Source organism: Manacus candei, unplaced genomic scaffold, assembly GCF_025592945.1.
Source record: "Manacus candei isolate 608988 ecotype Guabito, Panama unplaced genomic scaffold, ASM2559294v1 h1tg000054l, whole genome shotgun sequence".
Lineage (NCBI taxonomy): Eukaryota > Metazoa > Chordata > Aves > Passeriformes > Pipridae > Manacus > Manacus candei.
The window spans coordinates 1,495,659-1,514,952 of record NW_026138102.1 but is presented as its reverse complement, the minus strand read 5'-3'; positions in this window follow the sequence as shown (position 1 = coordinate 1,514,952).

Here is a 19,294-nt window from a genome sequence, read left to right as displayed (position 1 = left end):
AGAAAATAAGTTGCTTCCGCTCTCCTGCTTCATTGGTAAACAACTTCAGGGTCCTTGTTTTGCCTCCTAAGCCTTCATTTCTGTCATCTGTAAAACAGTGGGTGGTCATTGTGTTTACCCATTTGTTCTGGGGGGCTTCGGAGATGATAAATCGCGCATGAGTTATTAAGCCTTAAGTGTCACATAAAAAGCTACTTATACATTCTGAGGATTCTTGAGGAATGTTTCTGATTGAAGAGGTGAAAAAAGCCAGACCACCCTCTCCTGACAATAGGTAATTGTGTCAGTAAGTGCATCACCTAACCTGTTATATAAAGTTGAAGAATAAATTAAACTTAACCCCCTCTCCAACCACCTGCCATCATTCACAACTCCAAATGGAATTCATGAGTCCTTTTAGTCATTTTCAGTGCCTGGAAATGGAAGTTACTGGGATTTGAAGAAAGCAAGTTGCATTCTGCTGCAGTATTTCTCAACAAATCTACTCCAGAAATCATTTCAGCTCCAACACATGCTGAGGAAAACCATTATGTCATTTCAGTGATTTATTAGCCCAACAAGCAGAAGTAACACAGCAAGGTTGAGTATCTATTGCTATGTATCTGGGAATTATGTTTTAATTAACCAATTTCTCTAATATGTTGTCTAAGCTTCCTGCAGGGGAATTGAAAAACCCCAAACAGCTGCAAGGCTGAAAGACTCTCCAGACATTTGGTGTCCTCGTTGTGTTTTGGTCGGGCTCAGTGAACACCTCTCGTGACAAATGCATATTGATGAAGCAAAGAACTGACTAACTGACACATTTAATGAAAACTTAATATATTCTGCTAGTGGCAGAGGGAAGTATTAAACTTACTCGCAGTTAATTGTTATAAAATATTAAACACAAATATGGAAGTAGAAGGAGGACAAAACAAGGATTATCTTCAAGAGAATCAGATCTCTGGAATGGGCCAGAATAGCAATTTGGAGTCTGAGAGTTATGAAAGACACCATAAATCTGGTATATCCAAGAACTTTCTAAATGTGATTGCCACTAGACATCAAATAAACTTTAATCCTTACCTACAAATGATGAAAAAATAAATCTTCCTGTCCTATCTGTGTCCCATAATTTATTCTATGCACTGTGATCTACTGTTGATTTGTCTTTGCCTAGCAATTTAGTCTCACCATTTCCATCCCAAAATCCTTTGAGATGGTCTAAAGCTGCACACTTTGCTTGTATGGTTGTCTCTGCAATAGGTCCCACGTGGGTCCTTGTCTTTGTTTAAAGCTGCAGTAGAAGTACTCAACAATACAAAGAACTGCCAGATGTCTTTGCTAGTTTCTAAATATTTAAATGGTGTTCAGAAGTGTATATGTGTCAGGGGAGGTTCAGGTTGGATATTAGGAAAACTTTCTTCACTGTAAGAGTGTTTAAACCCTGTAACTGCTGTCCAGGAAATGGAGTCACCGTCCCTGGAAGTGTTTGAGAAATGAGATGTGGCATTTTACAACATGGTTTAGTGGGGATAGTGGTGTTCAGTCAAAGGTTGGGTTTCATGATCTTGGAGGTATTTTCCACCCTTAATGATTCTATAATATCACATCTCTCTTTCCTTCATCAGATCCATTCTCCTACGATACACAGAAGGTCTCTTCAAAATGCCTTTTAAAGACTCACTCAAGTATGGGCTGCCTGAAGCTCCTGAAATTTTGACCCAAACAATAGGAAGCACTGGTATCTCTGAGATTTACAGTTAAATAAGTCATAGAGACTGAAACAGTGTCTGCCATGGTTAGGAGGTATTTTCCACAAAGTTTTGAAATGTTAGGAGGCAACATTAATTTAGAGCATTGAGCTCTGAGCTTTTCTCTTTTTTCATGACCAGTTTGATGCAAACTGGAAGGACAAGGAGGAATGGCTTTAACCCGAGAGTAGATTTAGATCAGATAGTAGAAAGGAATTCTTCCCTGTGAGAATGGTGAGATTCTGAACCAGCCTGTCCAGAGAAGCTGTGGCTGCCCCATCCCTGGAAGTTCTAGGCCAGGCTGGATGGGGCTCTGAACAACCTGGTCTAGTGGAAGGTGTCCCCATCCATGGCAGGGCAGTAAGAACTAATAGATCTTGAAGGTCCCTTCCAACCTAAACCATTCTATGATCCCATGATTATTCTGGTCTTTGCCTGATTTCCTGGGCAAAGAGTTTAATTAGAGGTTTGTTTGCAGTATGTATTCCAGACACCAGATGTCACTGCATGATGCAGAGTATTGCAGAAATTGTCTACAGTATGGTTAAAAAAATTAAGAGAAGGTGGAGCACGAGCTGTGTGGACCCATGTTTTCTGCTCTCTTTACTGACAGATTCTTTAGAACCTTATTTTGTTGAAGAATAAACATTATTAGGTACATTAGCTGGCAACAGTGAACCAAAGTATGACCAACAAACTGGTCTTAAAACAGTGTACCTAATTATTTCGCCAAATTTTATGACAACAGTGGGTAGTTAGTGTTTGGCAAAAAGGTGGAATGTAAGTCCTATATTTTAATCTGAAGTTTCATTTTCTGAATTCATTGCAAAAATGTCACCATAAATTATAGAAATTGATGAAGCCGGTATTTTTAGTTTAATAATTTTTCATTGGGAAATTGCCTTTACCTCTAATCACAATCATCACGCTCAAATAACAATATCATTATTAATAATTACAAAACAACACAATATCAATTTAATATATTAGCCAGGAAGCGAAGTACAGATCACCACATAAAAATGAAGATTGATTAATAATTACAGCACAAGCAGCCAGGGGAAGAATAATTATAAATTATTTTTCAGGCAAGTTCTTTATGAACAAGCAGAGCTATGAAGGCAGAGATCACTGTGCAAGTCTTATTATGGGCTCATCCCCAGTGACACTTCCTACCCTTTCTACCCTGGGATTAGACTGAGCTCAGCTTCCTCCCAGCTGTGTCTACATATGACCAGAGACAGGGTGAGTTGTGGAGCCTAAAGAGACATCTGCTGCAGAAACAGTTCTGACACCCACAGGGGAGAGAAAAGGGGAGAGATTTAATTTTCACTGTAATTCTAGCAGTGTTTTCTCAAGGCAGGCAGAATATTTTGTATGTTCCCACACATACTCCTGACCCTGAGCTTTGGCCATCTGAATTTGAGTTCCTGACTTCTCCTCACTGTCCTGTTGTGTTTGTGGGGAGGTGCTTTTTCTTTTTTTCTGTCTTTTCTACTTCCAGTTCTATGCTTAGTCTGTGAGACATTAAAACAGGTCCCTGGGGTTACCCACCTTGGAGAATAAAGATAAATTCCATGGGTTAAAACATTTTATTCAGAAACACTGAAGTGAGAAAAATCTGGTTGTGCCACGTATTCCACTAGATCTGAGTTTATTTGGGGAAAGACATCCAGACACAGGTTAGCTTTACCTACCTTGCCAATAACAAGAGATCAAACTACCTTCTGTAAGTCTGAATGGGTAAATTGTTCTTGCTAATAATGTGAAAGGTAAAAGATAAAATGCCACTCATCTTCAAAACAAACTGAGCAGCGCCTGCCAAGGAAGAATCACCAACTCTCTGAACAGCCACGGTGCTCAGAAACATTCTGAGTAGGGTTTTCTTGTAACCTGGGGAAGGTCTTGGTCTCTGCAGAACTGAACAAGGCTATCTCCCTGATTTCTCCTGTTGAGGTAAAAGTGGAGGGAGGTGCAGTGTGCCAGCTGGGGAGCTCTGTGTGCACAATGAGCTCTCTGAGAGAGGCAAAGCTCCCGAGTTTACTGATAGAAGTCTGAACCCCTTGATGAGTGAGCATGAAAAGTGACTTTTTCTCCCTACATTTGGAGGATGTGATTCTGCCCTAACTAGAGCCTAGCACAGCAAATTAGTTCCTGCCTCAACGCAGGACTTCAACATTTCACAGATGTCAGAAAAAGTTTTGCTTTCATCCATATTTTCTCCCATCCTCAACTCTGGGTAAACTGAGACACTGCACTTTTTTTTCCCTACTCATCTCCCACTGTCCAGGAACCCTCTCTCCTTTTCGCCGCCACATTTTTAACTGAGGGAGTAAGTTAAAATGTGGAGTTTCAGTGTGCTCAGTGCTAAGTCTGTAGTAGCATTTTGATGCCAAAGAGTCAAAAGACTCATGCAATTCCTCAGTGGGCACGATAAACCCCATGAGGATTACAGGAGTTTGTGATAATTCCTGCTTGGAGCCACACACAGACCTTGGTGATGGTAACAGAAAGTCCATTGCATCCCATCCCACCTGAGATGACCATTTGTAGGGCAGGTGTCCCATGGAAATCATAGAATCATAGAATGGTTTTGGTTGGAAGGGACATCAATCATCCAGTTCCACCACCCTGCCATGGGCAGGGATACCTTCCACTAGACCAGGTTGCTTCAAGCCCTGTCCAACCTGGCCTTGAACACTTCCAGGGACGGGGAGCCACAGCTTCTCTGGGCAACCTGTGCCCAGAGCAAAGAATTCTCACCGTGTGTGGTGGTTTGAAACTCCCAAGAATCTAATTTCTAAGTTCAAACCCCCCTCCCACAGTTTGCCCCTGTGAGACGGTTTAGTGATGGTATGGACTTGATCTCTTTTCACCCCATGTGGAGAGTTTTCAGACAAAACACAACCATTCGTTATTGGGGAAAGGGGAAAATATTTACAGAGGTTTATTTACACCCACATATATATTTACATTTAATTAAATTTCTCCTTTTCTTCAATAAAAGTCCAAGAAGAAAAGAGAAAAAGTCTTTCTGCCACTTCTCAGGCCACAGTTCCTTCATTTCAGTTTTCTTGTGGCACTGGTTAGTGTCCTCCATTTTTTCCAAGGCAGCAGATTTAAGAATGGTAGTCAGGATTTTGTTCTTACTTTGTGGAAATTCCAACCCTGAGCCTTTGGGGGATTTTCCATGGAGACCTTCACTTCTCTTGGGTTAGAGCATTTAAGGCAGCTTTCAGTTCAGTCTTACCAAAGCTCTTTTGCTCTGTCTCAGCTCACCAGCGTGATAGAAGCAGCAGCAGCAGCAGCAGCAGACACAGCCACCTCCTCCACATTCCGTCCTGGCTCAGCTCTCAGGACGTCTCCAGGTTTTTCAGCTCCTTTCTCTCTCTCTCTCCAGCTGCTGCTGCATTTTGGGACTCCCTAAGGGTTTGGAAGTCCACCCCTCCTCTTCAGAAATTCTCTGGTTTTTGGGAAAGTAATACAGTCTTACCCCAAACCAGCTCTGTTGAGTTTTCCTCTGTTTTGTTGCCAGCTCTCCCTCCTGCAGGAACATCTCTGCGTCTTTCAGCCAGCTTCACGTTATCTCACTGCTACTGGTTATCTTTTGGCTTTTAGCCACCGTTGTCTCTGTTCAGGACTGCTCCGCTGCCACTTTCAATGTCTTCTGCTGCTGCTGACAGTAAGGAAACTCTTCCAGCTCTTGATTACGGGACCCGGTCCAGCTTTGGCACTACACCGGGCCTCCCGTAGCCTCAGCTGGGGGCTGGGGGCCCTTGGTCCCCAGAGGGGGTCACTGGCTCCCTGCCTCCTCATGGCTCAGGCCATGGCTACCCGCCTTCTACACAATCTTCACTACCTTCTCTTCCGTTTCTGTGGGTATGCAATTTCTGCAGGGCACACGTGGACTATTGATTGGTCCAGTATTATCAGTGGGGCAAACCATTACTACCTCAAAAAAAAGGTTTTTCAAACCACCACACCATGAAGAATTTCTTCTTAATATCTCTTCCAAACCTACCCTCTGTCAGTTTAAAGACACTCCCACTTGTTCTATCACTACAAGCCCTTCTAAAATGTCCCTCACAATGTTACTTGATAACACCTTCACATGCTGGAAGGTCTCCCCAGAGCCTTCTTTTCTCCAGGCTGAACAACCCCAGCTGTCTCAGTCTTTCCTCACAGGAGAGATGCTCCGTTCCTCTAATCATCTTCATGGCCTCCTCTGGACTTATTCCAACAGCACACTCCCACAGTGAGAATTTATTTTTTTTAATCCATGTCCTTTGCTCATTTTTTTTTTGAACTCCAAGTCCGTCAGTGCTAGGACAGTGTTCTGTCATGACAATACCTTCCTAGAAATGACTTGGTTTGAAAATGCTCATGAACTACTTGCAAGCAATGGCAAACAAAGACTCCACTGGGCAGTAATCTTTGCAGAACAGCGACATGCTAAATTAGTTGACTTTGAAATAACCTTGCAATTTTCATGCTCAGATGTATTGATTCAGTTTTTATCTTTCTTTGAAAGAAGAAAGAAGAAAATTCTGTAAAAATGCATACAGATGTATGAGTACATCTGTATTTGAGTAGACTCAAATGTTTAACATTCATTGGGCTTTGCAGAAGTTTTAATACTTCTGAGAGGCAGGTCCCTCCTCACTATCAGTCTATGTCCCTGTCTCTCACACATCTGAGAAATTACTACAAAGATGAGGCACCTCGATATCCTAAAACAGTTTAAAAATTATTATCCCAGTGATTTTCCCAGCAGGTGATATGCAATTCCAGAAGGATTAAAATTCCTTTGCGATGAAGTTCTTCAGCTGAAAACTTGGCATTCGAACTAATTCTAATTCAATAGTTTAAAAAATGTGTGTGACCAGGATAGAGAAGCCTCATAGCAGAGACTCTGGGTGTGTTGATGGATGAATGCTCACTTTAAGATGCAAGCAAAGTCATTTTAGACTACACTGCATTATAAACAAGCTACCACCGAGCTACTGTATAAATCACCTCTGAAACGGGGTGTCAGCCCAGGCTGTGGAAGCAATTCAAAATCAACCTGTCAGGGAGATCCCTCCCTCTTCCATCCAGAGATGGATGTGAAACGAACCAGGACTGATGAGTGCAAATCCCTGCATAAGTCACTGTGTGGCAAGAGGCAAACGGTTTGTCAGCAGGAAACCACTGAATTCAGAACATCTTGTGTACCTCCATTGTCTCTGGGGGATAATTGAGTCCCATCAGCACCTAAAAACCATGGAAAAACACTAATTTTCCGTTAGAAAAAAAAAGTGCTGTGGTCATAAAATGCAATCTGGCCTTGATTTTCTGGACAGATATGACATGCTCTCTCTTTGTCACTCCTGATTGCTACAAGGGTGACTTAACTTTGTAATTCATTGAAAAGCAGATGAAACCTTAAAATCAGTTTGGAGCATAAACCAGGCTGCTCCATAATCATTCCACATTTATTGGCGGTTTGCTTTGTTTGCTCTTCATCTCCAAACTATAAACACCCATTTCATGCCTGACATCTTGGTCTGGGAGAGAGCTCGTGCTACCGTAGAGGCACAGACTGGGATATATATCCACAAATTTTAGCTACAGCCTGGATCATCCATCACAGACCTTTCCTGCCATTGACTTACATTTGAATTATGTAATCAAATAATTATATAATGGACTAAGGTAAATCGCTTGGTTATAAATGTCTGTTTGAGGAATCAGCTCCACCCGTTTCCTTCTTACAGAACATCTGCAGTAAGAAAAATGTTTGCCCAGAGAAGCTCACAGATAAAATACATCAAGGAGGAAAAAAATGCTGTCTTTTTTTTTCTAATTCTACACCACATGGGGAAAAGGCACCTAGAAGTGCTAAGAGATAGGTCCAAAAAGGCACAAAGTTGAAAACTGTGCTCAGCCTTGCTGAGTTGGGTCTCCCAAACCACCCAACAGAAGAAAGAGGAAGATTTGTCTATTTCTCAACTTCAAGTTGAGTAAAAAAAAAACACTATTTTTTTTAAATGAAATATTCTCCATCTTTTTTTTTTTTTAGTATAGGACACACATACAACTGCTTTTTTTCTCTGGAATTTCAGCTGACTTTCTAAATTCAACAAGGTACATGAAAAATTAGACAGCAATTAATATCTACCTTTCACTATACATTTTTAAAAAGTTCTGAGAGTTCTTTATTATTTCTGCTTTAAGAATGGAGAAACTGGGGTGCTAATAGGTAAGTACCACTCTTGCTTATTCTACAAAACACTGAAAAATAAGGGAGCATGCACAGAAACAGGAATCATTCCAAATGGAAATGTTCTCTTTATCCACTGAATCTGCCACCAGGTCATTTTATCCTGCTCATAACTGTATCAGTCTCCACCTTTCAAACAGGAAGTTATTTGTCCATAATTCCTACAATTTGGTCCAAAAAGAAATATTTTGTACACCTGAACCCTTAAATTGGAATCTTAGGTTCATAATGAGGACATATTTTTCAGAGTGTTTATTAAATAAGTACTTATATTGGCAAAAATTCTTGACACCTGATGTTTGTACCACCTCCATGTCTTCAGCCCTGCATGTCTTAATGTGAAAGAGAATTATGACAATTATCTTTTCTGAGGAACATTTCAATGCAAGGTTTGAATATGTAAAGTCTTACAACCATGAGAATTGATTCTACAGGGGTCAGCTGTAAGGAACCATTTCAAAGGGATGCAAAAAGGTCAGCTTCTATCTCTGGGCTTGGCTTCAAAGAGTTTTGTGACCTCTGTTAATTCTCTCCATCAAAAAATGTCACTCTCATTGCACCTGCTGAGTAGGGATAGTTGCAAACACCACAACCTTCACTGAAAGCTTGTGAGGACAAACCCATTAATTTCCTTAAAGTGAGAATGATGAGAGCAACTAAAAGACACTGTAAAATCACAGGCCTGGAAGTCAGCATATTCCCAAAGATTTGTTAGTCCTGCAGTGCTGACCTGCTCAGAGCCACTGCTTCCACAGCCTCCCCTCCACTGTCCTGCTCTTGAGATCTTTCATCACCACTTGCCATGTTCCTTTGAGGTTTGGCTGGCTGGTACCACAGCTGAGCTTAATTTCTCTCCAAACTCTGCTGTTCACAGTAGTCAAAAAACACAGATCAAAGTTTCTCAGCAGTACAAACAAACCTGAACCTGACAACAGCCAAGGTTTGGGACCCTGCCCCAGGAGGGAAGTAGAAAGATGAAAACTGGTGGCAAGTCTTAAAGGGTCAAGCATGTGGTGTGCACCAACAGAAATTATATCAAGGCAACTTCCACTCTGGGACTTCCACATTCCCCTTGTAGCTTTTGTCTCCACTGGCAATTGTGACATGCTGTTGCACAGCTGCAGAAGCTTGAAAAATGGAAACCTCCCAGTTCAGCCTCTCATGCCGTGCCAAAGTCCCTCCCTCAATGACTTGGGTTGGTTTTGTGTCTGTTGCGCTTCCAGAGCTCAGAGAGCTCTGTTGTGTATTCTGGTTTTGGAGCCTTGGCTGTATATCTTTGCTCTGGATTTTATGATGTTCCACTTGTCAGACTTCCAAAAGAGAAGATCATGGAATCAGAGAAAAGAACATCCAGAGATGGAACGGACCCACAAGGATCATAGAGCCCAACACCTGGCAACACTGTTGGCTTCCATATCTACCAGAAGGACTGAGATACAAATCTGCTTTACAAAGACAAAACTCGTTATACACAGGGAAAGGTGTTGTTTTGATGTTCTGTTTTTCAAACAAGAAGTCACTCTGCTCTCTCTGAGCGGAAAACCATTTCCTGATCAGTGACAGTTTCAAGTCTCAACAGTGACAACTTTAAACCAGTGTAATTCACTTTTCAGGCCTGTAGCAGAGCAATATATCTGTGTATCTATATCTATAGATAGATCTACATGTATGTAGACCTATATTTGAGAATACCAGAAAGGCTTGGGTTCATCAATCAGTTCCAACTCTCTGCCATGGGCAGGGACACCTTCCACTAGACCAGGCTGCCCAGAGCCCTGACCAACCTGGCCTTGAACACTTCCAGGGATAGGGCAGCCACAGCTCCTCTGGGCAACCTGTTCCAGTGCCTCATCCTCCTCACAGTAAAGAATTTCTTCCTAATATCTAATCTAAACCTACTCTCTTTCAATTTGAAACTATTCTCCATTGTCCCTAATTTTCCTGTTCACTTTGCACTTCCCTCCACAGCAAAGGTTATCTCCAGCTCTCTTCAGTCAGCGAAGTGGGTCATGGACAGTCCTGTGTCTCTCTGTCTGAATTAAGGTTAAAATGAAAGCCTCAGAGAGGGCCTTTTGAACAACCTTATGGCAAGTCCCACTGGACAATGTCAGGGAGAGAAGCTGTCTAACAAAGTGAGCAGAGTCATGCAGTGTCTGACCTTCAGGAGCCAGGTAGTAAATTGAAATAAATGGGGTTCCAGCTCCCAAAGTCACAATGGTATTTGTCATACTCCAAGAAGCTCACTGATACCATCTGGAGACTGCCTGTGAATGACCAGGCTGTGACATCTTGGTTTAGAGTGAAAGATTCTTAATTATGGCTTCTTTGACAATAATATTGAGATGTTTCTGCTGAGACTGAGGCAAACAGACAGAGAGGGTGTGTGGAAGTAGTTTTAAGGAGCTGTCTAAGGCATCCTTTAGATTTGAGATCTTCATCCTCCTCTTCAAAAACCATTTGAGGCTTTGTCTGGGGGACCATAATGCCTAAAACATCTTGTCTGCATTGCCTATATTGAGCTCCAAGCTGGGTTCCTGAACTTTGAACACACGAACTGTTTCAGTGTCTGAGATCATCACACGTGCATTCCCTGTGGCCCAGGTAGCAATGATTTTTAGGATGCAACATTCTCTGTGGCTTTCTCCTGTGTCAGGAAAGTAGGTGTGGCAGGAATCTGGCCTTGAGGTTCCCAGATATTCTGCCATCCCTCTGTCCCATTTCATGGGGTACTCCCAGGAAAAGGGGCCAGCAGCTGAGAGAGACAGTGCAGCAGGGCTTCATCCTTGCTGTGGTTGAAATGCTGCTGCTCTCAGCCTCCTGAGTGAAGATTCCCCAAACTCTGACTGGGAAGAAGTGAGGGGCAGGGTAGGGGAAGGGGGAGTATGTAGACAAGGACTGGGACTCACAAGTTCAATGTTTCTCTCAGTCTTTTATCTTCTCTCAGTACCTGTCTGGTGTGAGATGCTGCCTTTTCACATGTCCCAGGAAAAACTGACTTTCTATTGATCAGATACAAAACTGTTTTCCATATTGCTGAGTTCCCCTTTAACTAATGGGAGATCATCCACATATGTTGGGAAATACGGTCACAGCTGATAGAAACTAATGATTTATGTTAATTCTGCTGACTGAGAGGCAAGGACAGCTTGTTAATGAGTGACTAATTGAGATGTGAGTTTATAATTCCTTGGTTGAACTTGCTCAGATTACCAGCCATTTCTCCATTTCCTTTGGGGGGACCAGACGTCAGAATGCATGTGGCAAGTTTTCTACAGCCATTAAAGCAACGGGGTTCAAATGCCTGAAAAATGAAAATACAAACACACAAGAGATAAGAGACCGAAATTATAAATAATTGGCTGAGAACAACCACTCCAGCATCTGAGTGCTTGAATTTCCATGTGCCACAAAATTCACAGATTCCATCCTTTGCTCCTGGTGACAGTATGTGAAAGCCTGAGCAATGATAATTTTGGAAACGAGCAGTTAAAGATCATATCATTGACCCTGTCTGGGAGCAGAGAGGGTAGAGTTAAGGCCATCTGTGGCAGCTTAGCTAGAAATACAAGTATCATTCACGTACTTGATGTATCTCCTAATTACTGGCATGGGAAAAAAACATAAATTAGTGATGTTTGGGACTCTCCAGTGCTAATGGTTTCAGTTTCTGACTCTGTTACAGACTTATGGATGCCCTTGGTTACATCATTTAGATGAGGATATATCTGACTAAATATAGAAGTCTACACCTGACTTACCTGCACAGGACCTCTTTGCAGACAAGGAACAGGGGAGCACAGTGGGAAATGCTTTTTCATAGAATCATAGAATGGATTGGGTTGGAAGAGACCTTAAAGATCATCTAGTTTGAACCCACTGTCATGGGCAAAGACACTTTCCACTAGACCAGGTTTCTACTAGCCTGGCCTTGAACACTTCCAGGGACAGAGCATCCACAGCTACTCTGTGCAACCCGTACCAGTGCCTCACCAGCCTCAGAGTAAACTATTTCTTCTTAATATCTAATGTAAACCTGCTCTCAGGGGAATGAAGCCATTCTCCCTTGTCCTGTCACTACATGCCCCTGTAAATATTCTCTCTCCATCTTTCTTGTAGGTTCCCTTCAGGTACTGGGAGGCCACAATTAGTTCACCCAGAAACCATTCTCTTCTCCAGGCTGAACAAAGCCAATTCTCTCAGCTTTCCTTGCAGAAGAAGTGCTCCAGCCCTCTAATCATCTCAGTGGCTTCTTCTGGACTCTCTCCAATAGGTTGATGTCCTTCCCATGTTGGGGACTTCAAAGCTGGAGGCAGCACTGCAGGTGGGGTCTCACCAGAGTGGAGCAGAGGTCTCACCTGCTGCCCACAAGGCTTTGAATGCAGCCCAGGATACTGGTGGTTTCTGGGCTGCAAACACACATTACCAGCTCATGTCCAGCCTCTCATTCACCAGCACCTCCAGTCCTTCTCCCCAGGGCTGCTCTCAACCTGTTCATCCCCAGCCTGGATCGATAAAGGGGATTGCCCAGACCCAGGTGCAGCACCTTGCACTTGGTCTTATTACACCTCATGAGCTTCCCATGGGCCCACTTCTTCAGCTTGTCCAGGTCCCTTTGGATGGCATCCCATACTTCAGGTGTGTCAACAGCACCACTCAGCCTTTTATCAGGAGCAGATGTTTAAAATGGACCAGGTAAATAGTACCTTTCAGAGTCTTTCCCTCACCAGTGATGGGGAAGGCAATCTGAGAAATATTTTCACATTGCACACATGTTAAAGTAGATTAGCCAAATCCCCTCCTCCTACATATTCACACTTGAAGAGAAGGGACAATTGGTCCTCCACTGTGACAAGCCCACCATGGTTTCCACTGAGACACAACTCTTCCACAGGGCTGGACATTCCCTATGTTTCAGTGGTGAGCCAGCCTTGAGCTGTGCACAACAGGAGGGACTTGGGGAAGACCTTGTCAAAAGAGTAACAGCTATCCTTGGCCGTGGCTGAGGAGTTCCTAGGTGTGTGGGGGGGAAAAACAGTTTTCCCCCTGAAGCTATAAAATGGTAACCCCCAAGGGGGTGGTGACCCTTGAGGTTTGAACCAATGAGTGCTTTTGCAAAATATAAACATATCACAAGCAGACCAGAAAAGAAAGTTGTAGTTGTAGTTGTTGTTGGAGTGGTGGCCATGTTCTGAGGCCACGAGAAAGGGGCCTGGAGCCCCGCTGGGGGCTCTGCCCCCCCCCAGCCCCTGTCTGGGGGGCTACAAGAACTTGGAACAGTGTTAAACTGGGCCAGGTTCTGTAGCTGAGAGCTGAAGAAGTTTCTCCACTGTAAGCAGCAGCAAGAGATACTGAAAGCAGTGGCATGGTCTTAAGCTGTGCCAGGGGAGGTTTAGGTTAGATATTAGGAAGAAATTCTTTATAGAGAGGGTAATCAGGCATTGGAATAGGCTCCCCAGGAAAGTGGTGGATTCACTGTCCCTGAAGGATTTTAGGATGAGACTGGATGTGGCACTTAGTGCCATGGTCTAGTAACCATGGTGGTAGTGGATAAAGGGTTGGACTTGATGATCTCAGAGGTCCCTTCCAACTGGGCTGATTCTATGATTCTATGATTCTTCAGCCATGGCAAAGGGAATGTAAAGGAGGGGACTACCCAGACTACCCACCCAAAAAGCAACATCATTTTTGCATTTCAAGAACATGTTCTGAAGACTGGGACTCCTAATGCAAAAAAGTGAAAGTAACAAATTCAGGTGACAGGTCAGCTCTCAAAGGCGTGGATGGAGTCCCTCATCAATCATCCCGTATTTCCATATTTCTGTCAGTTCATGGTGTCACCAGTCATTTAAAAGTATTCATAAATGTCACTAATGGATTATCACTGCATCCTGAAAAAAAAAAAAACTACATTTACTTATGCGTGGAATGTCAATTAAATTGAGATGGATATTGAAATTAATAAGTACCCAGTAAAATATAAAGCGCACAATTGATTTTAGATCCTCTGTTATATGCACAGCATGTAATTACCAGTAGTAAATCTGAAATGAAAATATAGAAGCTTATGAGATGCTTCAATGCAGTTGTTCATTTAGATCCACATAAATTCAGGGGACACACATTAGAAGTGCCAGCACTAGCATGAAAGGACTAAGCTATAACTACAACCTTCATGGAAGGAAAACAATAAAAATCCTTCCACAGAAGGAGAAGAGAAAAAAAAATATATAACTCTCATCGGAGACGCTTACTGTCATGGGTTGATTCTTCTGTGGTGGGGGTAAAAATGAATAAATAAGTAACCCATCTAGCAGGATACAAAACAAAAATGCCAGGAGTTTCAAAGTTTATGTTTTCTTCATTTTCAACAAATAAGGGAAATTGGAACATGGTAGGGAATCTAGAACAACTAACAGCCAAATTCTTCAGGCAGTTTTTACTGCAAATGATAATTTTGTAATGCAGTTTAATATGTGTTTTTCTTGCCTGTAATAGGAGACTTCAGAGATTCATGCAAAGCTACACTTTGTTCTGCTCTGGGTCCATTTTTATGCTGTGCTTGTCACCCCAATATCTGAATTCCTGACACATTGAGATTTCACTCACATTCTACAACATTTTTGTAGGCAAATCCTTGTCTCATAGTCTGTTTTTCTAGAGACAACATGGGCTTCTATCAGTGGTCTTTAATGTCAGTTACTGTGGACTATTGCTCTTTTCAACTGCCAAAAGAACCATAATATATTGGGATGGTCTGTATTGCACAAGAACAGCCTGTCCATAATATTCTTATTGTATCCAATATATATATTGTTATATATTGAATTATATCATCCATTAGGCATCAGTCTATAAAGAAAAGAGAAATATTTGCAATTCTAGATGTTAATAAAGGTCATCTTCAGAGATCTTAGGGTGTTACAAATTTATGCCAAAATCAGGTGAGACTTTGCTGGCATCCCTACCCACACAAGGCAGGGAGACACATTTCACTTACTGAGGTCTTCAAACCACAGGCTGGTGAAAATCTTCAGCAAACTTGGTCTAAAACAGTTGCCACACAGTGGAGGAGTTTGGCTTTGGATCCAGATCCAGAAGACACAGTGACCTACCCAGATCTAACAGATGGAATTTGATGGCCTTAAACACGTACATGTAGTGTCATTGTACATGCTGTAAGGGATTAATTCCTCTTTCCACCTGTCATTCCAGAAAATAACATCTCTCACATGTCCTGTGACATACCTGGCCAGTCCATCAGTGTCTTAAACAGCTGAGTGTATCCAACACATAGGGTTTAATACTAGGAGAGATCCTCCAAAGGGCCTCAAATTATAACAGAATCCTAGCTTTAGGCTATTAATTGCTGTCCTGTCTGTACATCCATGTCCTCTACTTGCATAGAGGTATCACTTCTTTCCTCTGGCAAGGCTGGGAAAAAAATTATGTCCAAGAGCTCTTGAGTCATTTGGATGTAAGTCTTCATCCAACAGTAGGTCTTAACAGTAGGCATTAGCTGAGGAAATAATTCCTGTTCTTTTGGCTGTTTAATGGCAGAGGGTACACAGAGCATATCTAATGGCATTTGGCTGCCACACTACACAGCTGAGGTTGTCTCACAGAAAGAGACTTTCTCTCACTGGTTTCAGGTTTAAAGCAAACACACTGACTTGGAGTGGATTATTCATTTGAGAAGATAAAAGGAAATAAAATTTCCAAGAACCACAGTGGCTCCAGTGTTTAAACGGGAACAAAAAAACCCCTTGGACTCTGTATCTAAATTTCACGGGCAGATAATTCAGAGACTTCAAAATATGAATAATAGGCTTGGTGTCTATGAATGCAGACTTCTGAATATTTTTAATAAGCTCTGGCTACAGACATTTTACAATCTAAAGAAATATAAAGCAAGCAACAAGAATCAACTATTCTTTATAAAGCTAATATATTTCTCACTCGCTCCGAAATTATCTCTGTGGATGGCTGATCTCTGAGTGGTGATAAGCAGATATGTCAGAAGAGAGTTTAAAGTGTATACATAAAATTTTCTTTAGTCCTCCTGAGCAAACCATAGTCACTCAACCCTTATATTTGCAAAAGGGGTTAGTAACACAGTCTTAGAAGGGAGATATTTGCTAAGAGGGTCCCATCAGCTTTGAAGCATGTGAGCAGAGTCACTGAGTTCACAAGGAGTCTTGATTAGAGCCTGTCTGTTCTTTGTGTATTGAAATATTGCCCAGAACAGTTGGGTCCCAAATTGAAGTACATTACTAAAACCAGCACTACAAACAGTGATTATGATGCTGATAAAAAAGTCATCTGTATTCCATGTAGGACAGGTTGGTTTTTGTTTTTTAAGTAAATATCCTTAATTACCCACATTTATTGCACCTTCCTGACTTTTCCACATAATGTGCAGAAAGACATCACTGTGGACCACCATCATAATCAGAATGAGCAACCTGTCATGAGAAAAGTGAAAATAAGGAAACCTGTCTTTTTAATGTGTGTGTTGATCATTTCTCCTGGCTGGAGTTCAGCCAAACTTCCAGGGAAAACATCCTTTTGGATATCTCTTCTCTACCAAGCTTTTAGGAATCACATCACCCTAATTACCCCTGAAATCTCCATACCTGGCTCAAATTTGGTTGAAATTCACCTTTTTAAAAGGTGTTCAGTGGGACAAGACAGTGAACCTGAGTGAAAAAGGACAACATCAAAATTAATCTTGGGTGACACCTCCACTGTTCAACTGTTTCAGTAAAATTTTAGTCTCATGTATTCCCACTGGAAATGGGTCTTCCCAGGTATTACAAAAATTTAAGGATACTAGGACAGGTGGGGAAGCAAATCTGCCTTACTACTCACAGAGAACAGGAGGATTTAATATTTCATTTCCGTAATTTTTATCCAGAATTTTCCCTAGATCCTCTGTAGGATAAAATATAAATTCAGTCCTGAAATCATTGTTCTCAGAAGATGGGCAGCTGACTGAATCAGTATGTGGATGAAACACACATTATCACCATCCCCTTAATGGTAACAGAGCTCCCACCTTCCAAATCCCAACCCTACAACCATCTCATTTCATATTCCATCCTTCTATAAAAATACACTTCTGTACATATTCAGTTATTCCCTCTACATCTCTTTGTGTGTCTCTCTCTCAGTCTTTTTTTTTATTTTCTCTATTTTTTCAGAGCATTGGGGTCAGATAACTTGGACTTGAGGAACTAGTGCATAACAATCCTTTTTATCCTCTTGGTTCATCGCAAACCTATGGCACTCAAATTACCTTCTGCCAAGCAGACCTGTGCTTTAGGGGCTGGATTATAAAAGCAGGCAGGTGTATGCCACCAGCATCCCCACTGGTTTGCAAATTGGTCCCCAAGAGACACCTTGGCAAATATTCCCACAGCATCCGGAGCTCTGCATAATAGAAGCTAAAACAACTAAAAAGGAAATGCTGCTTTCTATACACTGCATTTGTTTTGCTTGAAGTCTGTCAGATCTAAAGCCAGAGGCATGATAACAGCTAATGTATTCTCCACCTGAGAGCAAGGCACCACCTTCCATGAATCTAAAAGAGTGGAATTATGATCCTGAGAGGATTACAAAGTGTATCAACTTCTTTTACCCAGGGTAGTGGATTTTTCCAGACCAATTCAGTGTAGTTTCGTAAGGATTTGCTGTTTTAAACCAGAAAAAGTACAAAAGAGAAAAGGGCTGGGGAGGGCACTGGCCAAGAATGACTCTGAAAAGGACTGACAGTTTTTGCACAGTTTCTTAAGGAAGCAAAGGTTATGTTACCATGCTCTGTACGAGTGTGTGTGTGCGTGTGAGTGTGTGTGTGTGTGCTGGTCTTTCCCAGTTTTGGACAGAATCAATCCAATTTGATACAGAAGAACAGATCTCAGATATCAAGTTGTCAGAAGTTTAATGGAAACCAAGATCTTCAGTCTGAGCTCATCACCTCTCAGACACTTGGAAATCTGTACAAGAAAGAGCTGTTATAAAAGTCCCTAAAGCTTCAGAGCTTGTAACTTTGTGATAAACATCTGAGAACACAAACAGAACCTCCTAAGCAGATCATAGAAATCAATGTTTCTGTATTTCCACCACTCAGGGCATGATTTGCTTTAAGGACATCACAGCAAGTCACAAGGAGCATGAAAGTTCTTTACCTGCAGAGTCATGCATCACAATGAAGCCATAATATGTGCCATGAGCTTGTTAGTACAATATCAGATGATGAGTGAGGCTCCTGCTGTACAAAACATTCTTAGCTTGACGGGTTTACAGTCCAAACAGTAGAAAGGAGGTGGAGAGAGGAGCCTGAGGCCTGAGGTGAAAAGAAACGAGCAACACAATGTGTTCTTAAGCAGTGATATGGTCAGGACCAAAAATCATGTCCTCTGAAAAAAAAATCAAAACAAAACAAAAAAACAACAGTGGTGCCCTAGAAACTGCACCAACCTGTATTCTACTCCAGTTTGCTGCAAATCAATTTTACACTGTCAGTCAATGGCCAGTGAGTTACCAAGGCCAATAAACCTGTGCTGAAACACTGAATGCATTTGAAGTGTATGACAGGAGTCACCCTATCTAACTTTAGATGACTTCAGGGTGAACTTCTCAGTAAGTCACCCCGGGCTTCCTTGGAAGCAATTAAGATCAAGTTAATCAGGTGGAGGAGTTTTAGAGCATAAATTGTGCCCACCTAATTTAGAGTGAGATGAAACACATCTGAAAATCCACTACGCCACAGAAAGCAATGTAACCAAGTTAATCCCACTCCTGCATCCCACGTGCCAACAGATCAGCAAATAGGTCCAAGAGAAGATTTACCTGGGGTGCAGGTGGGGCATGTGAGCAAAGGCAGGTGTGTCCAGGCCAGAGCCTCCTCCTGTGCTAGTACAGACTGGAGCAGCAGAAGTGTCCAGGTGAGGAGCAACTACTGTGTGCACACACACCCAAGTATTACAGCAGGTCTCTCCTTGGCCTCAACCTGGAAGAATCACCTGTCTGTTCCTGAAGGACATGTAGAACTACAGACAAGATAACGAAACAATTCCTTTTGTTTACCTGTCAGGCTCTTCCTGACAAGACCTGGCTTGAAGTGCTCTTTGTGTCAGTTCTGAAGGTACAAGTTCTGTTCCGTATTACCACATCCCTGAGCTACCTCCCTGGCTGTTTTATAGCAGCCTGAAGAGTTTTCTTAGGTTTTCTCTCATTCTCTTTGTCAATCAATACCAGAAAGGTATTTAGCCACATCAGCAAAGCGACCCATTATGTGAAG